The sequence below is a fragment of the Thunnus albacares genome, chromosome 13, assembly GCF_914725855.1.
Source record: "Thunnus albacares chromosome 13, fThuAlb1.1, whole genome shotgun sequence".
Taxonomy (NCBI): domain Eukaryota; kingdom Metazoa; phylum Chordata; class Actinopteri; order Scombriformes; family Scombridae; genus Thunnus; species Thunnus albacares.
Window position 1 is genome coordinate 25,226,867 of NC_058118.1, and position 25,655 is coordinate 25,252,521.

The 25,655-nt window shown below is 39.9% G+C and overlaps 1 protein-coding gene and 1 long non-coding RNA gene across 2 annotated transcripts in view; one reads left to right on the forward strand and one right to left on the reverse strand.

The window, feature by feature from the left end:
- LOC122995258 (polypeptide N-acetylgalactosaminyltransferase 10-like) overlaps positions 1-25,655 on the forward strand; it is a 104,134-nt gene that overhangs the window by 14,512 nt on the left and 63,967 nt on the right. The window lies entirely within an intron of this gene.
- LOC122995265 lies at positions 12,831-14,950 on the reverse strand. Its single transcript, XR_006406770.1, has 3 exons — positions 14,758-14,950; positions 13,839-14,435; positions 12,831-13,710 (listed from the first exon to the last, which is right to left on the reverse strand). It is a non-coding gene; the product is annotated as an uncharacterized LOC122995265 (long non-coding RNA).

Sequence of the window (25,655 nt, forward strand, 5' to 3'; positions counted from 1 at the left end):
CACACCGTCTCCCCCCCCTGTTTTGGATCATAGTCAGGGGAAATTTCCTTTCCTTTTTTTCCGCCTCATGTTGTAAAATATTTTCATTGGCATTGATTAGAGGTGTAAAATGATGCGTGAAAAGACAAGCTGTGTGGGTGAGGAGAAGGTAAATGAAACGAGCTATAAATGCTGGGATTTTTTCCAAAGCTCAAGAGAGATGGCTGAGGTGGTAGCTGATGCAGTGTAGGAACAGTCCAGTTTAATGTCAACAGTAACACTGCTGTCACTCAACTGCCGGTTTGCTCACTGCGGTGGATGGATTTCTTTTTGCAGAGTCACACTGGATAACACACCTATAGTCCTGTCACCTTTTGAGCAATTAAAGCTGCAGTGCGAAACTCCTACATATAAATGAACGTCCGTTGCATTCAAGCTCTTGCCAAACGAGTTCACAAAATGCTGATTAAGCCTATCACTGACAGATAAATCTCTCTATATTTCACAGTAAATAGAGTTTTTAAATCTGGTGTCTGTGGAGACGTTCCCGTACTGGCCGGATGAACGCATACTGCGCATGCTCTATGGGACTTCCACTGGCCAAGCATCCAACTTCCGGTTAGCTCTCTGCTGACTTGAATGGGGATAAAATCATTTAATCATGTGACTCTTCTAGACTTAGCAAACATTATCGGACCGAACTCCTTCAGTTGAACAATACTTATCCAGTACTTGTAGTTGCCTTTTTCAGTCACAGACAATTTCAGTACTACTATCTAGGTCTGTTCTAGTAATTATTTTCTCAAGTAATCGATTAGTTGTTCGGTCCATAAAAATCTTGATCATTGTTTCCCAAAGCCCAAGGTGACGCCCAAGCTGGGTGGCAAACTATTGTGGTTGATGAGCTACCAAACATGCTGGCCAGGACCATGCTAAAAAAGCTAAAAAATTAGCTTGGGTGCTTTTAAAAAAAAAACAAACAAACAACAAAAAAGAATACAAGGGGAAATATTTGAAGCATAGACTTGGATGGACGGACAGGTTTGGAAGGCTGTTCCACAAGCGTGGTGTAGCAGAACAAAAGGCTCAATCCCCCGTGGTGCGGAGCGTAGTACTGGAGGCCTGGAGGTGCAAGCTGCTGGCAGATCTGAGGCTGCAGGTGGAGGTTTGTGCTGTGATAGGTAGGGAGGTGCATGTCTGTTGATGGATTTGTATGTGAATAGCAGGACTTTGTAGTCAGTCCTGAAGGAGACAGGGAGCCAGTGCAATGAAAACAGAGTTGGTGTTATGTCAAGGTTCATCAAGTTAAACCTGTAAGAATTCCAGAGGTAAATTCACTGAAATTGTACTTCCCATGAACTGAATCTGGTATGATACTTGCAGCCATCAGTGCTGACATGACTGACCTGTTAGTGTTTTCTGGGCCTAAAGAAACCATAGGCTAGATATTAATCACTACAGACTCACTGTAGAGAAACAAAATGTTTTCCTTGTCTCTGCCTCAGTCAGGTAAATGTGTTCATTTGTGTTGCGGGAAAACATAATGAGAAACATTGTTGTTTGAACCTCTATTTGTTGTTTTGTTGCATTTACTCCATTGTATGATTTGGCATTCAATTTGAAGAACGGACACAGTCAGAGTCAAAACCAAAGGACGGCTGCCTCATGTTACTTATTAATAGCATGGACGTATTGTAAGTAAACAAAAAGCAGACAGGCACAGGTGCTGGGCAAAGTAATGGAGGCAAATTGCAATAGACATGCAGTAAGTAGTACTGTGGTGAAGTTCTGTTGAGTCTGTCAGGTTCATTTGTGAAGCTGTTGTTTGCAGAATTGTTCAACAAATCTACCGTTACTGTTGAGACTTTACCTTTTTCCACATTGTACTGGAAAGGCAGCTTGAGCGGTGAAGGAAACATCTACCTGATATCTTTATGCCACCATAAAATGTCTTAAATTGCTTTTAGAGGTAATTTATAGAGAAGTGTTGGGTGTCAAGCTTCTCGGAAATGTGACACACTGCTAATTGGTGACTCACTTGTGTAGCTGCTTGTGGAAATGTGATTCGCAGTAGTTGCTTTCAACTACCGCTGTGTGACTGACACATGTGAATTAAAGTCATGATGAACATGTCATGCTGCGGGGAAAATAACTCACCTCCTCAGCTGTCGAAAAATTCCACCACACTGCCAGGGCTTTTTTCACCATCGTTGCGGAATCGAAGCTGTCCCGAAACGATTGTAGACCATTCCAAATTTAAAAGTTTTTTTACATTGTCAGTAGTTAAAATGATTCAAAGTGACCTTTAACATAAATAAAACATCATATAAATGATTAGATCAGATTAAATGATTATATTACTAAATCAGTCACGCCACAAATAAGGACTCATGCAAAGCGATGAAAACGGATGAAATAAAAACTGCTTTCAAGGAGCACTAGACTTTTAACCGGTAAGTATGATACATAAAATAGATCCTGATAAAACATTTTAATGATCCTCTCTGTCTTAAGAGTCCCTCTTCCTTAGTCACTTTAATAAACCCAAATCTCATGTACTGTTTCATCATAGTGATATAGCTTTTAACTTTCTTAGCTAACTTAACAATACTAACACACATTAATACACAGTAATGTGGAGAGCTACCACATTGAGAGCTATGCTACTGTCGCTAACATGCTAACGCGCTAAACGCGATTAGCATCACACTTTTTACAAACTGCATAAAATTGGCACAGTAAAAATGTACGTTAACCATTGACTGTACATAAAATGGACGTCATGACAGCTCCTCAAAATGAAGCCAAAGCATCTCAATCGCCCCCTGGTGGTTGGCTGCAAACTAAAAAAAATCAAAGTCACATAAATTTGTTTTTACCAAAGATGGTCTCTGTCATTTTTAGGTAGTTCTTATCATGCTGATGTTTGTCCAAGTACTCATTTTTTCCTGATAAGTTTGTTTTTAATTAGTTATTTGATGATATAAAAAAGAGGGTCTGATGTCATGATTGACAGCTGATTGACAGCCACTCTCAAACCTCCAACTCTACTCTGCAGACTTTGGCTCCAAATGACATCACACAAGCAAGATAGCAGCTCCCAGAAAGGAGATATTTTGGCTTCACTTTTTCATAACGACAAGAAGTGGAGACACGTTGTCCATATTTATATACAGTCAATGGTTCAGACTGAAGCTGTAGCAGCTGGGAGACATGTAGCTACATCTCAGGTCTAGCTAACGTTTGTCAAGGTTAAATAAGAATTGTGTGTACTACCCAAAACATGCAGTCAGTTTCATTTTCATCGCCATTCATTGTAACATTTTTTGGACCAAATTTATTTTACATCCTCTCTATTTCTATTCTATTTTTATCGGCCCTGGGACGACGGCAGGTCCTTAAGCTCAAACCCTCTGTCTGTCACCAAGATGTCACCACCGTCATTGAGTTTCTAAATGTATTGGCAGTGGTTCAAACTTGGAAAGTAGTCTAAGAAAAAAAAAAAAAATCAACAAAAGATTACATTTCAATGGAGTGAAAGGAACTCATTCATGTCGAGTCTCTTCTCTGTGGGAGGAAGGTCAAAGAGGGTCATTCAGTGTTTTCAGACCTTTGCTCTGCATGTGGGTTTGCTGGATGTTTGTGAAGGCAGGAGAGGATAAGTGATTGTTTTTCACCCACTGCTCCATGAATTGCTTCCTTCTTGGGAAAACCAAATGTTTTGGATTTGATGGCATGGGCTTTGCAGGATCCTTTTGAAAATGTCATTTTTCAAGGTTTTGGAGTGACTATAGTAATAACAAGTTTACTAAATGATGCAATTAATATCTCACTGTTTTTTCTCAAAGGGGTAAATAAAAAAAAAAACACACACAACAGCCGTGCAGAAAGTTCCAGTTTTCTGTTCTCGAGCTTTGACATATCGGTCTCTGAAAGTTTTGGTGCCACCCCAGTGCAATGAAGGTGAATTGGATTTCATATGGCGACTCAAAACATTGAAAAATTACTTTTAAAAAAAAAAGACAGGAAGAATGAAAAAAGCAGCATGACCTTCCAAAAAACTGTGTCAACAGTAATTCCAATGAAAACTGTTCATATCAAAGTCTGTATATACTGTATCTAGAGTAACCTGAGCTAATTCATGAATTGATTGCATATTTTTTGATTAGTAATACAGTCAACTGACTAATATATTGATTGACTCAACATGTCATTACTACTGTTAAGTTCAGCATGGCTAACCCGCAATTATGAACTCACCTTTTCAGGGATGTATCTCCTTTTTTGAATTTTGAATCTTGAATCTGATGAGTCATTTCTGCTCATATCCTTACTGCTCAGGTGAACTAGTGCTTGTCATTCATCTCTGTACCCAGCATTGATGTGAGGCAGCGGGTCGAAGCAAGTTGGTACATTTATACATCGTGTTATTCCATTATGAAGCAGCCACTGAATGTGGATCTTTCAAACAGTTTTCAAAGCGTTGCCTCTTCCCACTTTGTTTCACATTATCCTCTCATATTGGACTGTTGTGTGTTGAACCCCGAGCTATCATCCTGTGGTCTGATCGTCCCCTCACTGACAAATGTTGATAATTGCCTTCCAGTAGAGCTGTAAAAGCTCTCCCTGCTGGGCTCATTGATTCACTCCTCCTAACTAGTAGCGGGAAGGAGCAACATGCCTCGGGCTCTCTGGCTCGGCACAGCACAGCACGGCACAGTAAAGCCTGGCGCAGCGGGTCGAGGTGGCGGCCGTGGGGAGGTGTATGAAGGGATGCTAGTAGGATTAGGGCCGCTGAGATAACTGATTTGCCGATCATTATGTAAACCACATCTGTCCCCTGTCCCCTCGGTGGCATCCGGCCGCCCACGCTGAACGCAGCCGAACCCGGTGGCAACATGAAGAGACAAAGCCTGGAGTTCTGCTCACAGAGAGGAAGCCAGGGGATATGTTAGGGGGTGAGGTTAGGGGAGGGGAGGGGGCTCAACACACTGCTGGCTGCTAGTCGCAAAAACACTCAGTGGATGATGGGGGTAATGAGGATAATGGTGTTCATATAATGACAGGGTGACCAGCCAAGTGCTTTGAAATCCAGACAGATCATTCACATTTTGACCTGCGTGTTTGTTTTTTAATCAATTTGTTAACAGCTTTTTCCAGATTCATCATTATGTACTGTATGTCAGGAATGAGGATTCTGAGAGCCCAAAGTGACGCATTTTAAAATTGGTTGTTTACCCTGGCAAACAGTTAAAAAAACAAAATATATAAAACCAACAATGAAATATAACAAAGCAAAACAGCAAATCCTGCTTTGAAAAGCTGGCAATTTTCTGTGAATCATTTAACAGACTATAAAAGAGCTCCTGCAACTCTCATCATACACTCTTATATGCTTTTCATATATCATCAGACTGTAATACGTCTGTTCGTCCCGAAACGTGACGGTACGGACGTGGCTCAGCCAAGTTAGCCTGGTTACCCTGATTAGCCTGTGGTGTCGCTGCCGTCAGAATGACACGTGAGAGACCCAACATACTGACCGAGTGCAACACTGTTATTAAAATATGCCCCGTCCCCCCCTCCCCTCTCTCTGTGACAGTCGGCTTTTCACTCCGCCTTTGAGTAAAGGCGTTCAGAAGGATAAAAACATTTGATTTCTGATGTCATCAGACAGCATGCTGAGAGAGAAAAATGTAGTTTAAAAAGTGTGAAAGTAGTGGTTTGGTCCCTCTGACTGATAGTATTTTTATTTAACTTTTAAGTAGAAATAAAACACAACAGACAGGTAATACAAACATCAAACACACAAAGAAGAGACTAAATCCAGCTCACATAAGCAACTTGCAATTATCAGTTACACAGACTTTTAACATAGCTTTAAATGTTTCCATATATTATTACATATGACATCATTAGATTATTAATAGTGAATCATCAGTGTTAGAGCAGCATGTTACTGTTGTAGCTGCTGGAGGTAGAGCTAGTTTCAACTACTTTATATACAGTTAGACCATAAATCAGCATCAAACAGCTGTCAGCGGGTGTCCTGACTCCTTGCAAGAAACAGAAAGGTTGTTTTCCTCTCCCACTGCAGCACCATTCAGTTGTTTCAGTGATGGTTATGACCAATGAGCCATTGTTGGATGTTTACATTTTTTGTTATTCTGTAAGACATATGTTGCATGCAAACAGATGTCTTTTCTTCCTCTGCTTCCCCTCCTGAGTGATCAAAATACACAAAAAAATTCAAAAATAACAGATGGATTGAAATCTTTTAGGTGTTTTTATCTCTCAGTGGAGAAATCTGTCTGTTGTCTCTCTTGGCCCTGTACAAGAGGAGTAGCCTGCAGCCCTGGAAAAATTCAGCGCCATGCCGGGGAACAGTAGGGCAGATTATATCAATCATTGTACTTTGACTCTACAATTGTAGGACATTCTCCGGTTCTGCTTTGGATCCAGCTTCACACGGGACAATGAGGGAGGTTTGGTATCTAATTTAGAGGCGAATGAAGGAAGCTGCTCTTCGAGCCGGCAGCATCACGGCTCAGCATTTAATGGCCACCGTACAGTATTTCTCTGCTTCCTCTCCCTCAGACATGATAATAAGGGGCTTATTTGAACAGCACTTTGCTCAGATGGGTTTGGAAGGGAGCCAGAGGAGGCTGTGATCATGGCAGCGTCAACACAGCTGTAAATTACCACACAAGCCCCCGTACACATCCATCACACTATGTCTTGTGTTAAAATTCAATTTAAATGGCGTGGTGTGATTTCTCTTCTCTTCAGTACAGTTGGATGAGTTGCCTCCAGCAGGTTAACATATGCTCTGTCATACACATCTGTCCAAGATCCAGTTTTGGTGGGGCTGTATTCCTCTCAATATTTAAAAAAAAAAAAAAGTGTTTGTGAGGAATAAGATTAAGATAAATGTCAAACAAAGTCTCACGAATCCTGCAAAAACATATTTAATAGAGTGCTTGCTTTTTTTTTTGGCTTCAGACTGGTTTAGGTATGGAAGGAGCTTGTTGTTGGCATTGATGACAGTTGAGATAAACGGTGACTCACAGTTTTTCTGCAGAATAAACATCCTGTAAGGGATGAAACTGTTCACACAACATAAGTCTGAAAATTGCTAGTTTTTTTTTTTTTTTCGCTTGTTTGTCATGCATCCAAGAATTAAGCACAGTTCTACGCCTGCAGAAGGCAAAGAAGCAGCAATCTGTCACGGCCTTTGTTAGGGGTGTAAATCTTTGGGAATTAATGTCTTGCACTCCTAAAATTATAAGGGGCACCAGTCATCACTTGAAGAGAAAAATTTACTAATCAGTCTGTCTGAAAGTTGTGAACTCTAAATACAGGGATCTTCATCTCTGTTGTAAAAGAAAACACAAATACAACTTGGCAGTAAATCAAGATATTTATTGAACTACCAAGGGATAGGGATGAATGGGGAACAACTAAGCCTATACACATATATACAACTAGAATAATAATGGATGAATGGAATCGAGGGTTGTCAAAAATGAGTGTGATTATGGGGCCGATATTCTAACTAAAGTCAAAAAAATTTAATTTAGGATCTAGCTCTTTCGCATCAATTTTCAAACAGAACACATGACAGATGGTTATTTTCCTACTGTTTCTGTGGTGATCGATGGCTGATGATGAGGTGAACTTCCCTTAGAGTGGCCGGACATGGCGAAGCAGACTCGGTGATCCTTGGGTCGCCAATGTGACAACCAGACGAGAACTTCTGCAGGTTCAGTGAAGCACTTTGGTTCGGCGCTTCCCCAGGAGAGTGAATCCAATGCTGGACAGTCTCACACTTCACGCAGCTTTCATAGACTACCTTTGTTGAATAGGGAAAGGCTGAAGTTGTGGCTAGTTCTGCTACTAATGGATGCTAATACTCAGGATGACTACTGCCAGCCAAAGAAGAGAAGAAATTCTAAACCAAAGCACTTTTTCCTAAAGAAAAATGCAGTTCCACATCAAACCACACCAAGCCATCATTATCAGGGTGGTACCTTGCTCTGCCTCCTACTAGGACACAATCAGTGGAAGGGTTAGCAGTGCTGACACCTGCTCTGAACAACTGAATAGTACCTCTCACCTCCTCCTACATTACTGGAGTTACACTCAGCGAATGTTGTTTTTGTGTGTACAAGGACCGGACTGCCACCACATCGAACTTTTAACTATCCTGCATACAGCCAGTGAAGATGTATCACAAGTGACTTGAATGGCTTATCTTGTCATCTTTGTAAATGGAAAAACTCCATCATACAGCTATCAACTCTGCTTAGTACTATCGTTGATGTTAGATTTAAAATCCATTATCAAGACATCGCTGCTGTTAGTGATAAATTCCACAGTTATCCTGTCTCTTCAGACTCAATGGGGAGATGCAGCGGAACCTACAGTGAGCAGCGTGAGCTTCAGGGAGATGGATCGTCAAGGTCCCTTAAACATCAGTTTTGCACCACTCAGCATCACCTTGCCTTCCAGCCCCAGGATCTGGTTCTGGCTCTGGCTCAGGAAGCTCCCATAGAGATACTTTAGGAGGACGGGCTGAAAATAAGTGGCTGGTGAACAAATCAAAGCTCATGGAACTTTTTAAAACATGCAGCAAATGTGGCTGTTGCATAGTTGAGAAAATAGTGGAGCCACATTAAAATTCAGTGGACCTGCTTGATCAAAGAGGGATGGCTGAAAACAATCTCCTGGACTTCGTACTTTTTATTCCTTTTATTTTGTAGGATTGTGTGCATCAGTGGTCACTGCTGCATCATTATTTGCGGCGTGCATAGATGAGAGGAGAATGGTGTTGAGTATATCTGTCATCACCCAGAGCAGCAGATAAGAAAAAAGTGGCTCCAAGCGGATTCATCTGCTTTCCAGGCTCTCAAAGGAGTTGTGATGGACAAGAATCTCCCTTGAGACTTAAAGCAGATGGCATGCTTCAAGCACACTGGTATGCCTTGTTTACAAAGTCAAATGTTTTTCATTCAAATTTACCTGTTTTGTTCAGCACCCACTAAATTAAAAAAATGTCCACTGCTGTGAGGACTAGTACCACTGCTTTCCTGTCTACACTACAATAATAGTACTTACACCACTGCTACTTTCACACCCAGCTAGCAAACTCACACTTTTTCTATTTCTAGTTGTACAAATATTTCTACCAACTATTAGTAGGTAATTTGTCATCTGTGGACGTCGCACCAACTATAGATATGACTCCATGAGGGCCCGTACCCAGCTGGCGATCATGGATCATAATGTCAACATTGACAGACCACAGGCAACAGCAAAGGAATGCCAAGATGTGATAAATTACCGGGAATGTCTAGCAATGAACCCAGCACAGTCTAAATTGTTATGTTGTTATTTTACACTGTGTAGTATCTGTAAGATAAAGAAAAAAAAAGGTCATACTTATCTTTGTATAGACCTTGGAGAAAGACAAAAAACAGACACATACTTGCCAAAGTTAGCCCTGTTAGTATTGTTTGTTTTTAAGAAAAGAATTCTATGTTCTTGAATGAAAGGAAGAGACAAGCAGTCATTCTGAATCTGTGAGTGCTCATGATACTGTAGAAAAATGTTTACATAAACCAGTATTGTGTTCAAGGTGAACACGGGTGTTCATAACATCTGCATTCATCTAAAACTACCAAGTGAAATTCATATGCGTCTATGAAAGCACCAAGCAGGCATTCTTTTATAACCTCCTGGAGTGTGTCCTGAAGAGGAGAAAGGACCAGATTGTTGTTTACTCGGAGCTTCAACCCTGTCGTAAAACATGCTGAAGACTACTTCACAACCTTGCTCCTGTTACAAGGCCTGATAAGGCAGATTTACTAGCTCGACATATGTCAAGGCTCAAACAATAGTGAAGCTGAACTGAGCCAACAGCTTGATTTTCTTGTGAAGCATTTCTTATTCTCTTTTTATAAGACTGATTGCATATAGTTTTTTTATAACAATGATTGTATTCAGAAATTTGAAATAAAGAGACATAAACACAGATGTACTATTGTTATTATTAATATTATCCTATTATTTTATTATTTACATGATGGAATATTACAGTGTTCAGCATCAATATCTAAAAATATACAGTTATAAAAAAAAAATCATAAAATCAAACATGGGATAGGTTGGTACACAAATTAAAAACAACAATTCTGAGGATGTTTTCTGCCTCAAATAGATGTTCTGCCATTATAAAGAATGGATCAGGGTCAACAGACTGCTCAGCTTGACAATCAAAAGTACAGTTCTTGAAGAGTCAACTTGAGGGATAAGTTTGTATACGGAAATCATATCAGATAACCGTGAACATGTCCTCTTCCTCCTTGAACCCAGTGTAAGTGCCGGTGTGTGAGGGGTGCTTGCAGTAACGATGCAGCTAGGCAACACTCTTCTACTGCCATGACCATGGCGCTCTCCTTTGAAGCCTCACTCCAGCACCACGCAGTAGGCCACAATTCTGCATCGGCTAGAGGAGAGAAAAGGATTGAGTTGATTTGTGAAAGTGTGAAGCCGAACTAAATTATGCAACAGTAATTACTCATCAGTCAGAGACATTTCTAGGTAAAGAAATGACATGCATGTGAACATGTTAGGTATACTTACTCTATGGATAGTTGCCCTTTTGGCATTTGGTTCCCGTGGTCTTGGCTTCCTCTTCCAGTTTATTTTGTGCACTTGAAAAAATGTCTCCAGCACAGCCCTGTTGATTTCCATGATGTTATCAGACACTTACAGTTACAATCTGTCACTGGCAAAAACAAGCACTAGTAGTGAACGTACATCGATGCCCCCAAGGGATTACGTCGCAGCCCGTTGTGCTTTAGAAAATCGATTTTTGACATTTGTGATTGAGAATCGTAGGAGATTCTTCCATGAATCAATTTTTTTCACCGACCCCTAACTAGCCTTTGTCCAGTTCTCTGCCTGGTATCTCTGGTCGCAGCAGAGCTGTGGATGATGACTCTGGTCGGGAGATGAGAGGTTGTGTGGCAGCCATGCTGGGTTCCTCCTCTCAATGCCTCAGTCTCTGCTCAGAGATCCACAACTTCAGCAGCAAAGAGCAACAGAGTTGGAGCCCAGGGGACGGACAGAGATTTGGAATAGATCCACAGTCAAAACTCCAAACTGGTTTTTCTATAACTCAATATTTCTGTCCAGATTAAGAATGATATCACACCATTTCAACTATCACACAGTCTTCTTAATGGTGTCAAAAGGTTTTTTTTCCTGGAAGATTTCTTTTCCCTTTTGTTTCCTTTGCCTAAGAATTTACTGCTTATGTTTTAGTTTATTTTGGCTGGACTGCAGAGGCTAGCCCTATAAACGCAAATGTCTGTGACTAACTGACTGAGTGATTTGATTACACCATTGGTAGGCCAATGGCTGAAGGTCGTCAGTCGCCTTGGCCGAGTGTCGCCATTTCCTGTATCTGTTGTTTCAAATTAAACGCTGGGCCTCTAGCGTTTCATACACGGCCCAGCCATATACTATGTTTTGACCTAGTCTTGTTCCCTCTACTCATACTGGTTCTTGAGTGGGAGTATAGAGTGAACTGAATCATTACACCTTCAGGATGATACTTATCTAAAAACAAATGAATTCCTTTGCCTGCTTCCAGAGATAGGAATAGTATCAGAGAAAAGTCAAAACGTTGGGGAATCGCACACCAAACTGCTGTGTAGCATTCTCAAAACTGCAATAACTGATGTCACCAAAGATGACAATTTGCCAGGAAACCACTTTTTCCTTTTTTGCTATGGTTGCCTAATTTGTGTTTTTTTTTTTTACATTTGGATCAACAGCTTGTTGGATCTGCAATTGGTGCAGGCGTAGCCTTGTGTTTGCTACAGTAGTAAAGTGTACTATTTTAGAAAGCGAGAATTGGTTGCTTATGTTTCTGTGTGGGGAGCCAGGACAGTCAGGGCAAATTGACTTGTCTGCGAGGTGGTTGGGAAGAGGAAGAGGTAGAGGAGAAGGAGGAGCAGAGGGTGAGGTGGAACAGGAAATACAGGTAATTGTATCTCTGGGGGTCGAGGTGGATCTGTCTCTGATCTGACAGAACAGGGAGGGGAAGAAAAAAGAACAGAAAAAAGGCTTCCTCCTCTCACTCCGAGCTACTGTCGGCTCTCAGCAGGAGGAGAGGAAACAGAAGGGGAAAGTATTGACCTAAGGCGGTCTGATTCGTCCTCCTCAGAGACTGAATGGGCAGCTCTGTTCTTATCAGACACACAGCACTTTCACTAATACCAGCCATTCCTCTACTCCGAACAAAGGCAGTTCAAAGTCCTGGGTTTATCTTCAGTTTTGTTTGCCATGTGTAAAAAATGCATGTTCCATGAAATTGAGGCAGCCACAACTAAGTGTCAAATTAACTTTTTTTTTTTTCCCACAACAGAAACATTTCCATGAAAGGATTTTAGGAACACAAGAACTTCCTGCCTTCTGACTGCAGAAATCTCGCTGTGGTTTCTAGGTTGGCAGGTCATACCCCTGAAAAAGGTCCATCCACCTGAGGTTTTAGTGGGGCAGTATTGAAAGCACGAGCCTCAAGACTGCATCATCTTGTGTACAACAATAGAAGGGCTCGGAATGGGATTTTTTTTCTGTAATGTTTCAGTGTGATTGTGTACTAAAACAGACAAATAACCAGAAAACACACACCAGCCTTGCTGTTTTTTTCCAATCTCTCCTTCTACCACTGAACAATATCTCCTCCAGCACTGCAACTACATCTATATATATATTTCTATATTACTGCACATGGCTACTTCATGAATTCATACAGTCAAATAAATCTGAACTCCCTTTTTATTCAGAACGTGCTTTCAAAAATCAAACTACAACAGTCTATAATATAGAAAGATGTGTCTTTTCAATACTATTATATGTGTGACCCACCTCAGAACATAAACATTACAAACAAAACATAAATTCTTCACAGTGCATTACAAGTGTGCTATAATCAACAGAAATAAGGTTTTCACATAGCAGCTCTAAGACAGGGAACTTCCTGAATGTGGCAAACATTACAAACACGACAACAGGACAGTAATACTAAATGGCACCAAACTGCTAAGTAGTTTATATAGTGTAATGTATATAGTGAAGATAGTGTATCTTCATTTGGTACTTGTTCATAAGAGAAAATATCAAAATGTTAACATAAATGTCTTAACATTCAATTCTTTGTAAACCAAAATAAATGGTATAGGCCTAGCCTACCTATATTTGTCCCAGTATAAATGTAAATGTACCTTTTGACCTTTTCAGTAGAAGTTAAATATGACAAGTACAAAATTGCTCACTGCTCAGCATTTGGGAATTCATAGGTTCTTATGTAAGAACACTAGGTGATCCACATGTTCTGGTTTGAGAGTGCTTCTTTTTGCAGCAACCATATAACCTGCAGTGGAGAATACTCTCTGCATACATGCTTGGACCTTGGATACACACATATCTCTTCAACAGCCTGGAGAGGAGAGGAAATGTGACCTCATGAACATGCCGCCACTTCAAGGGATCCTCAGTGACAGGCAGAGATGGGGCTTTACAGTATTGCTCCATATGCTCCTCAGCTCTGGCATAGGCCTTTCCTTTGCCTGTTGTTGGCCTATCATCCTCCACAGGCAGCGTTTCTTCTTCTAGAGTGTCTGTTCCCCCAGGCACTTTATCCGCTTCTGTCTACTCATTCTGTGTTTGAACAAAAGAAAGAATAGCATAAACTAGCAGTTAGCACTTTCTCAGTCAATGCAACAGCTCACATCTATCAGGATAACTGTTTTTCTCAGTCTTATAAAACTTTTACTTATTGTAGCTACTTAATATTGAAATGAAAATGGAATGATGCAGCCTCTGTAGTCACTCCTCTGTAGATCTCAAGTCTCTCCTCTGTGAGGAAAGGTAGTTCTTTCAAAACGGGGATCCAGGACAGATGATGTATGAAGGATGTTCTTCTCTGCCTCAGTGTTGTACCGCTTAAGGAGATCTGCTTTGATGGCATGCTTGATCTCTCTGATCATTTGTGAGTCTCCAATGGTGTCTGTCATGCTCTGGAGGAATTGTGTATTTAGTAAAGCAATGAGACAGTTGGATTGCTCTCCTCTGACATCAATGTAGCGGCATCATTGCCTTCACAGCGTCCTCTTCGTTTGACAAATGTTTCTCTGAGAGTGCCGAGGTCGGACTCTCCTCTTCTTACCTCAGGAGACAGCAAGGTGGCATAAATCGCACATTGTTGTTCCTCTCTACCATGTCATATGTGCTGTTCCACCTGGTGGTAACATAGGTTTTCAGTTTATGACGTGGTAGACCAAGAAGGTTCTGTTTTACTTGAAGATGGTCGTTCGAGGTGGTTCTGCGGTGGAAGAATGTTGATATCTGCTGGATTTGGAGACCACGGATAGTTTAAGCACCTGCTGTGATGCGAGATTCAACATATGAGCAAAGCATTTCATATTTTCCGACTTGAGCTGCAACTATCATGTTAGATGCCTTGTCCATCACCAGCACTACATATGTTAGCTGCCAATCTTCCATGACATTAAACAGTAGCTCTGCCAGATGAGAACCTGTGTGACTGTGATAAACGGCTCTCATTTGCAGCACATGTGAGAAAAGCCGCCAATCCTCCTCGCTTATATAATGTGCTGTTATTGTTAGATACGAGTCGGTTGCGACAGAAGTCCAGGAATCACATGTAATCGCTACTCGGCTATCTTTACTCATTGACTCCATTACCTGGGCTTTGGTTTCACTGTAGAGAGCAGGTATAGTTGTCAAAGCATTATATTTTTGTGAGGCAGATTCCACAGAGCATGCATCTTGTCCAGTTCGTGCTTCCCAGTAAGTTCATAAAGTTCAGATGTCTGCTTTCAAAATACTGGATTCATTTTTTATCACTTGCTGCTGATCTCTGCCTCCCTCCACCATATCTCCCAATATATAAAAATAATGTTAGCCTAACGTTCGCCCACAATTCAGTGCAAGAGATTAACATTGCTTCCAAAAGGTAACTGTAACTTTAACAACTTAATTGTCCAGCTGAGGCCGCAAAATCAACAATCAACATTAGTAGACTATGATTTTGTGTAGGCTGTAATTCACAAAAAAATCACAAAAAAATCTGTTAATTAGAAATTAATGGTAGGGTCAGTTCTGTCACTGCGGATGCAGAATTGTCCACGTCTGCATCATGATGCATCTTAGAATTGAGAAATTTCCACAATTCTTAACTAATAACACTAATTCTGACAAATTAACAAAATTACAATACATGCTTTATTGTTCCACAACAGAACAACTTGATGACAGACATAGAATAGATACATATGATAAGTAAATCACAGCCATGTATGATGCAGTTGTCAACTTCACACCTCAGGGCTTCATTCAAGCCTAAATGCTGAAGCTGTCAGGCAGCAGGCAAGAAAATGAATTTGTGAAGGAGAAGAAGAGAAAAAAAATCCCTTGTATTACTCTCCAGAGCTCTTATTTTTCTTCCTCCTTTCACCAGCACCTTTAAGGTGATCATTCATGGGTGACAGCGATATTACCTGGGTACTATTCCTCTAAAAATGAAAGACCATTCTGGAAACTTTGTGGGAGCCAGCTAATATTAACACCTGATTTCTACCTTAGATGGCACTGCAGCGTCAGCACAAAGGGCCTGAATGCATCTTAAGCAAAGACAAGGACAGTTTTTTGTTCATATTTCTAGCCAGACAGATCAAATAATGATTTAAAAAAAAAAAATCCTAACTTTAATGACCAGGCTTCAATGAATAAAGACATCAGTAGCACATTAGTTGACACACATGACAGACATGCATAGTGAAAAAATTGCCAAGGAAGGATAACAAGTTGAGTTTGTGGAAAATATTAAAGTAAAAATGTCAAAGATCGCCATTTCATTCTCTTCGGTGGCACCTATGGGGATAAGCAATAATTGCAGGTGTGCTTTTGGACCTCCCTTCCCAGAGGTCCAGCTAGTGTCAACTGTGTGACGTCAGTAACCGTAAAAAACAGTACACCTCTTCACACGCAAGTGAGTTGAAGAGCGAGTCTGTTGCGTTAGCTCCGCATACCCTGTCTGGCGGACCAACTACTGCTGCTTTACTTAAATAAAAATCTTTGACTTAATTATTTTAAAGTATGCTAGATGTATGTCCTTTTGAACTGCCAAATACTCAACTCAACTCAACTTTATTTATTTATGCAGCACCTTCATACAAACATGCAGCCCAAAGTGCTTCACATAGCAAAATGAAAACATAGACCAAAAAAAAATAAAAATAGACAGCAACGAATACAATTTTTCAAGACTGGACTAACAAAACACTGAAAATAAATAAAATAAACACCAGGGATAACAATAATATGAAAAACAATTATATTACATTACTCCAAATTAAAAGCCAGATTTAAAAGGATAGGTCTTTAATTTCCTTTTAAAAACACAGAGAGAGCTGCCGTTCTAATATCCGGAGGCAGTGTGTTCCACAGTTTATGGTCATAAAAACAGAAGACAGCCTCAGCGGTACTTTTATGAGAAACATAAGGAACGTTTAAAAGAGGAGCGGTGGAGGACTTAAGTAATCTGGCTAGAACATAAAATGAAGGAAAATCTCTGATGTAGGAGGCAGCAAAGCTTTATAAACAAGTAAAATAACTTAAAAATCAAATTTGGAAAGATACGGGTAGCCAGTGTAGTGTCAGTGGGGTGATGTGATCCATTTTCTTTGTTTTAGTTAAAACTCTGGCCACAGCATTCTGAACTAGTTTTTTTATACTTTTTAGGTAATCCAGTAAAAAGGGAATTACAATAGTCTAAACAGCTGTAATAAAAGCGTGAATGAGCATTTCAGCATCTTTCTGCGTTAAAAAAAGGTCTGACTTGGTAAGACCACCAAGCACTGATTGCATGTTTTTTCTCTTGCTGTTTTGGGTCCTATTAAAATAATTTCAGTTTTTTCCTCAATTAGTTTTAAAAAGTTATTACCCATCCATACATTCATGTAATTTAGACAGGCAATGACAGCATGCAGGTCATTGAGATGTACAACTGTGTATCATCAGCATAAAAGTGGCAATGACATGGTGATGGTTAATAATGTTTCCAAATGGGAGCATACTATATATATAATGAAAACAACATTGGGCCAAGAATGCTTCCCTGAGGAATACCATATTCAATACCACGAGTCTCTGATACATAAGCACCCGAGCTTACAAAAACACTGTCAACCAGTTAAATAAGACTGAAACCAGGCTAAAAGACAGTCAGAGACACTCACCCATTTCTCAAGTCTGTCAATTAAAATTTTGTGGTCAATTATATGGAATGCTGCAGTGAGGTCTAAGAGAAGAAGGACAGCCACGTTGTTTACATCCACAATAATTCTCAGGTCAAGTACAACTTTCAGTAGGGCTGTTTCTGTGCTTCTGTGCTGTTTGCCCAATAACCAGATTGGAGTTTTCCTAAAATGCCTTTATTGGTTAGGTGAACAAGTAATCCATTAAAAACAGTTTTCTCTAAAAGTTTACCAAGGAAAGGTAGATTAGAAATGAGTTTCTAATTGTTTATCTCTGAGTAATCTTGGATGTCTTGTGGAGAGGTTTTACCATTGAAGTCTTGAAAGCTCTGGGGAAGATGCCTAAATTAAGAGAGGAGTTTATTTTACCTGTTGTTACCTGGGAAAGGCTATGGAGGCAGGATTTAAACAGCTTGGTTGGGATGAGGTCTAGAACACAAGTGGAAGACTTCATCCTAATAATTACTTCACTGATGGCATCGTCTGACATCATATCAAAGAATGACATCATAGATGGAGGCCCATGAGCAGGGAGATCCCAGGGAGTTTGAATGTTTGCATTTACAATGCTGGCTCTAATAGAAACTATTGTTCCTTTGAAAAATGAAGCAAATTATTTGCATTTAATAGCTGATGAGTTATTATGAGGACTGAGAGCAGGAGATAGATTTATTAGATTGTCAGTTTTGGAATAAAAGCACTTTGGGATTGTTTTGTTTTTCTGAAATAATCTTTGAGAAATGGGCTTGTCTTCCTTTCTTGACTGCATTATAGTAAATTATAACTTGATCTTTAAAAATGATAAAATAAACATGTAGTTTGCACAATACACAACCTTTAACTCTTTATCTCAAAGAATCAATCAAAGAAAGTGTGCCTGATAGAGAAAGCAACTTGGTCCATGTCTCTCTAGCATGTTGGTGCTGTATTTGCTGCGTAATGTCCCACAACAGCTGCTGAGAGCCTAAACCCACAGCAGTAGCACCAATCCCACCCTATCTGACTGAATAGCAAACATAATCTGCTGTTGGGCAGATTAACAGAGGACCACAGCAGCATGGAAATGAGGTTAGACAGCCAGCGTTTCAGAGAGGCTCGTCGTAATCTGTAAATCCCTCCATCGAGGTCACCAGAAGGAAAACTGATGGACCACTGACTGACTGCGGTTTCAGTGTCCTCCATATTGTCCTAATTCAGGTGTTATTCACATTTCAGGACTGATTTGTCAAGTGATTCAGCAATGCTGCTCCATCTCAGTCACAATGACTGAGAAATGTTGGCAGATGAAATCGTACTGGGACACGTTTTCTCATAGTCACATAAGTCCATTAATTAATTTGACTACTGTTCTAAATTATTCTGTAAGTTATTTCAAATTGCAAGTTCTTGTGACAGTTGATACTTGGAAACAGTTAAGCTAACACTCTGCTAACTGAAAGTATCTTTAATCTATATTTTATGTGTCACTCATAGTGATGAAACTACAGAGAATTAGCAGCGACTCTGCAGGTCCCCTCAGCTTTACAGAACTTTATAACGAGTTTCAGCTCATTGTTTAGCTGTCCAGCTGCAACTTTACAGCTTTGGTTCACTTGCAGTGCTCTCATAGCATGGTTTTCGGCTACAGCAGGCAGCTATTTTCAGAGAAAAAGCTCTAAAAATCCACTCATGCTACCTGCTCAGCACCAAAACGGCAAACAGACACAGTTAGCAACTAGCTGGTGAACATAGTGGAGCCAGATATTTCCCTCAGGAGTTGGTAGAGAAAAAAACAGGAGCTAAAAGAGAGTAAAATACTGGACTTAAATTCAGGTGGACAGAAACACAACCCCAAATGAATGATAATGTTGCTCCATAACTTCTTGAAGTGGAAATAAGCAACTGTTTGCTAACAAGCTCAACACATCAACTTAAAAGGTGATGATATGACAGTATTGTGTTCATAACTTGTTCATGCTGTTCCCAAGTTAATACAAGTAAAAACACTCCAAGCTATCATGACACAGAAAATAATGGAATCGTCTCCACCTAGTCCATTATTTTTGTATAACAGATCATCTTGTTGTCATTCAGACATATTACTTTGAGCAGACCAGTGGACAAGCCACTGCAGGATGTAAATAATGGAAGCCATGAACACACCAGTATTTCCTGTTAGCAGTGTGGATATGCTGTTCAGATTTAAGCTCTTACAGTCACACATTATGATGAACTTTTTGTGTCAGTTGAAATTTGACAACTTGGACTGTGATCTTAGGCAGACTTTACCCAAAATATTCACTACTTCGTTGGCTGTTTGAGGGCAGCTTCCTGGTCAGTAAACCTTAATATTTTACATTTTACGAGTTGAAAAGGACTGCCTGAGTGCACTATCAGTTATGATCTGTGTGAGGCTAACAGTAGGAGCTTGAAGCAATGTGGGCGGAGGAGTAGGTTCAGTGCACTAACCTTCAGTACTCTGAAGGCTTTTTTTCAGAATTTGGGGTATGCTTTTAAGATGTTGCTGTTTTTGCATGTCACATATAAGACGTTTTGGGGCCTGTCAGTTAATGAGTGCATGTTGGATCGTGGTGTTGTCCCTCCAAAGTCCTATCAGTGTGTTTGTGCCGCGCCTTGAATATTAATAGAGCGGAAAAGCGCCTAGAGTAGAATGAGTTTGTGGCAGCATGGAGCTTCAGTTTTCTGATGATGGTGATTAGAAGAGTAGAGGAAGGCAATACTCTGCTGTGTAGTACAGCAGAGAAACAGATGAGCGTGTTTGGTGCTGCCTTATTTTCAGCTTGGCTTTGATGCCTCATCTGGGCTGGCTTATGTGAGTTGGTTGTGAATGTGCAGTCTGGAGCTGGGGTTGTTGTGTTAACGCTTCTTGTATTACATCCACTACATTGCATTATTGCAATTGCATCATTGAACTAATGTACAGGCACCCTGCAGAGCTTTTATTGTAAACATTATTTTTTCACATTCAGTATTTCCCACACATCACATTGTGTGTACTCTTTCGTTACATGAGATTCCACCAAACAACACTGCATGAATCAATAAATAAAAGTTTCTGTATTCTCAGACACAGTGAAATTATTTTTTTTAGTGGAAAATAAATGTCAGTAGAAACCTTTTAAACCACTTCTCTTGTCCGCCTCTATGCTCAGTATGGTACAAACACACTCAATTAAAAGGAAATGTGTGGGTTGTGACAGGTAACAAAAGATTCAAGCTGGGACATTATAATTACTGTATGTGGCATGACATTTGTAAATATTTTCTTTATTTCCTATGAACTATTGCACTTTCATCGAGATGAATCTGGTAGCCTACATGTATTAAAGATTCAAAAGATGTTATTACCATTTACACAGGCACAAGGCACGTACATGTTTGAATTCTTGTGCAATTAACTCAGATTAAAAAAGAAACACATTTACAATAAATTACAGAAAAAACAGATATTGAAGCACAGTGTAGCAGAATGTTGTACGAGAATATAAATTAGGGCTAGTATTATCATAATGTGTATGTTGAAGCTGATCAGGATCTAGATGCATTTTAAACATTTTCTACTGTTACATCTTTTAAAAAAACAATTGTAATGATTGATTGTAGTGTCGATCGAGGTTTACTCTCGGAGAAAGTGTCTCCTCCCTCGGGCTGCGTGCTTATCTGTTTTCTGATCAGCAGTGCTCCTTTTTTCACATGATATTTACTTGAAAGAATCATTCAGTTATCAGCTCCTATAAATCGACTGTGATGTCGCTTGTGTGACATTTCACTGAACAAATGTGAAGACCGAATTTTCAGGATAGCTGTAGTTATCATGGGTACGTTTTATAGAGTTTAAGGGGATCTATTATGCTCATTTCCAGCTCCATATTTTTACTTTGGGACTCCACTTGAGTAACTTTGCATGATTCACGGTTGGGCTGCTCGATTATGGCAAAAATCATAATCACAATTATTTTGGTCGATATTGAGATCACGATTAATTAACACCATTAGTCGTTGACTTTGGAAACTGCATGCATTTTTGGAACTTTTAAAAATCACTCTTTAAGAGTGGATTTCCTTGAACTTTAAATGTAAATCAATGGAAAAACAAAAATTAAATGTTAAAAAAGGGATTCTCTGTTCTCAAGACAAAACGAGAGTGTTATTGCAAATTGGAATGCAGCACAATAATAGTTTTATCTTGATTATCTTGTTTTCATAATCAAAATAGTAATTGAAAATAAAATTCTATTAATTGAGCAGCCCTAATTCACAGTTCAAAAAATTCCTTATATTGGCTCTTTATGCAGCCCCTCAGTTAAGCCTCTGTCTCTTAACAGGCAGTCTTAGCTCCTGTCTCTTTAAGGCCTCCCTCCTAATGAGCCTGCTCTGTTCTGATTGGCCAGCTTTCCGAAAGCTTGCCATGGGACAGCCGTATCAGGGTTGTGTTAAGTTACTGCCGATGAGAACCCAACATTTCCTGCTTCACTGTTTCATATTAAAAGCTTTTAAATGACAAAATAACGGGAGACTTTTATTGTGAAGAATTTACCGGAAATTAAACATGTTCCTCACCAAATTAGCAGAGCTTCATTCGCTGCGCTATAAACCGGTAGACACATTGAAATATGAAGATATTTGGAGCTGTTGAAATACTGCAGGGAGGTATAGTACAAGCAGAAACAGCCATAGTGATGATTATGTTAGATGAAGAGCTGCAGACGACCTGCACACCCCTTACAGGTAAACAACTTATTTTACTTTGCCCCCTGCTGTGGAATGGAAAAACACTCACAGCGTGCCAGCTCGACTCATCATGGCTCGGCGTGACTACCCCCAAAACAAAGGAAAAATGCCATAACCACCACTGATGTCAGCTCGGGCTGAAAGTAGAAAAAACTGTTGGAAACCAAGCGTTCAGAGCAGTCTGAAGCCAGTGCTTTTTGCTGACAGGGATTACTTCTTTACCTCATTATTTGAGACTTTGGCCACGTTTAATACGAACATCCGACATTGTAACATTATATATATGACTGAAAATGAGGAAAAGCATATTTAATGTCTGCCATGAGCAGCTTGAATTCAAAAGGTCCAGTTATTGATTTTTATGACTGTTTTCTAGTTTTCCAAGAATAACATGAGCATTGGTTGCACTGGTTTTAGCCATGTTAGCGGCATTACTCTAGCAATGACAATGTCCTTTGGTCAGTCCACAACTTTGGTCCAGACAAATATTGGATGCACTGCCATTAAATTAGACACATACTTAGATTCAAGGCCCCAGAAGATGAAGTCAGAGAGCTTCCAGAAATGATGGTTAACTGGCTTTCAAGGGAGTGTGTGTTGTGAGTCTCTCCTTTGCAGAAGTCTTTAACTCTTCTTACCCAACTTTAAGTTTATCATATCCCCCATCTGTTCCTCAAGATTATTCTGTCTTTTTCATACTCATCCTCTTTTTCTGTCTGTCTCAATTACTTTCTTGTGTTTCAACGCCCGCCCACATTCTGCTTCCACAGAACTAAACATGTGCACGCATTAGCTGAGAAGTTTTCCTCTCTCCTTGTCTTGTTTTTCAAGGTCTTGTTGAGCAGCAAGAAAAGCCCCAGAGGAATATCATGGCGACGTGCACTGAAATTTTAATCAGGAGGAAATGGGGCGGCACAATCTTGCTTCTTTTTTAGTATAAATTTGCACAGATGGACTCTTGCTGCTTGTCAGGTCCTTGTGTGACACACTGAGGGCGTCTGCCTCCGACAGATAGGAGAAGAAGAGTGGTAGAGGGGGTGAGAGAGGGAAGAAGATGAAAAAGAGGGAAGGAGGACGGAGAACTGAAAGGATTTTTTTAATATATATTAGCATCTCTGTGTCAAAGCAGAGGCCAGTCAGGGTGGTGAATAATAGGTTACATATTCATCATTCACACACACACACACATACACTGAAATGTTCACACACCATTCAAGGCTTTTTGTGTATCAGGGTGACCTAGATAGTCTGATTGTGCATGGACAGAAGATGCAGAGGTGTATATAAAAGCTATTATTGAAAGAGTCTGAGAATTTAGAGTAAACATTGAGACTCTTTCCGGGCTATTTCTTTGCCGTGCTCATTAGTCATTAGTCTAAGTCTTTGCTCAGAGCCAAGATATACTCCAACAAATAAACAAATTATATAACATGTTAGTTAGAAAGCTTCAGAGCTGCGGGTAGGTGGATTTTGTTACTTTTCAACAGAGCCAGGCTGGCTGTTTCCCCCTGTTTCCAGTCATTGTGCTAAGCTAAGTTAGCCGGCTGCTGGTGGTAGCTTCATCTTTAGCGTCTTTTCAACTGTTGAGAAAACTCTAAGAAGTAACGCAACCAGCTGCAGCGTCCCTTTGAGTTTACTGTAGGGCTAGCTAGCAGTGTCAACTATTCAAAGGTTATACCGTCTGTTTAGTGAAACCTGTATGTTAGGTTTTTAAACCTAGGTTTAGGTTTAGGACATGAATAGAAGCCTAGAGATCAAAACAGCAAAGATTAACCTGCTCTACTACCTGAATTCATCCAATCTCAATATCTTTATTCAAAGGAAAGCAGAATCTAACATGATGAGTTCTAATTCTAATACTTAATTCTACACGTATAATTTTTGCAGCCCTAACATTGAAAAACCACGTTTTAAGCTGTATTTATACAACACAAGGTGTTAACGGCAGTTTTACCACCACAACATTAGACAGATCTATCGTATATAATCACACTGTATCATGCCTTAACTATTTTCCCTATATAGTAACTGTGTTTCTGTTCTTTCATTTATTGATAGAAAGCGGGTGATCATGGCAAACACAAGGTTTTCAGTGGTAATGGCTTTACTAATGTGCATTACTGAGAAGGAGCACATAGCTGAGCCTTTCTTCAACCTCCTTAATGTTCTCCTCTATCAACAGTATCCACCAGCATTAAAAACTTGTAGGAAAAATGCTGCTGTAGCCTCAACATGTGGTTACATTCTTGAGGAGGTGGCCTTGGTGTCGTCATGTCGTGGTCTCTGAATGTACTTGGTAACCCCTTAACGCAGAACTTTAAATCCCCCTGTAATAACTTCACCCATCATATTGTTAGTCTTATTTTTAGTAAATAAACTATATAAATAAATTATATACTTCATAATTCTGATCTTAACCATTAAACCAAAGTCTTAACCCTTAAATAAATGTTTAACGTTGTGGGGACTATTTTATTGCTGATGGGTCGAGAGTCCCCACAATGTTTCTTTGTGTGTTACTGTTAGTATTAACCTGATGCTACGTACCTCACACCTTAACTAAAAAAACTTACCTTAACTCCAACCTTAACCCTAAAACCAGGTCTTGACCCCTAATTAATCATTTGAAAATGTCCTCATTGTCACACTCTGCAACACGGTCCTCACAAAGACTGAAATACAAGAACACGCACACACTCGCACATGCAACGATAGTCCTCAAACCAAAGTTCTGTGTGTATATACTGTGCATTAGTTTGTTATTCGGTGTCATATTCCTCTAAACCAGCAGTCTGATTAATAATTCATGGTATTTCATGCAGTCAGTGGTGCCATTTGTATTTAAAGTGTTTCACTAATTGCCTCCTCCCATCGAGCTAATTATTTCTCCATTGTGCTGTGATCCTGTAATTCACGATGCCGAGTAACTGAAAGTCACCGAGTGTGTAGAATGACTAAGTGGAAGAAAAAAACAGCCCCTGCCTTTTGTATGCTGAGCTGCAGTGTATCTGTCTGCATGTGTGTGGTTGTGTATATAAGGCCTCCGCTGAGTTGTGCGTCACAGCATTGATATTCACCTCACAGGGTCGTCAAGCATGAAATAGAAGAGTACACTTTCTGTGGATAAACTCTCAGCAGAACGCTGTTGGATAGTGAGAGTCTGCTACTCGACTGACACTGATACTGACAGAAAAAAAAATCCTTTTGTGTGTGCTGCCCTGTTTTATAACTATGTAACACTTCTCAGAGGTGCACACCATTGCTTGTGCATGTTTTAGCTTATTAAACAAAGAAATGATGCATATTTTACGTTAACATTTCTCAGTGTTTCCTAGGTTGTGGGTTGATGGGGAACTCAAACACGTCCAACACTTGAGATTCAGCTGCAAAAAAATGTCATATTCACAAGCTAATTTCCAGTGGGGGGAAAAAGTCAGTTTTTCAATCTACAGTACATGATTGCACAAATACACTATTCCGACAGACTCTTCAATGAATGTGAAATTTTAACTGCACTGCCAAACAGATTTCTGAGATTCATAAATAATATTTACCAACATGTTAATTTGGGCGTGAATAAAAATGAACACTGGT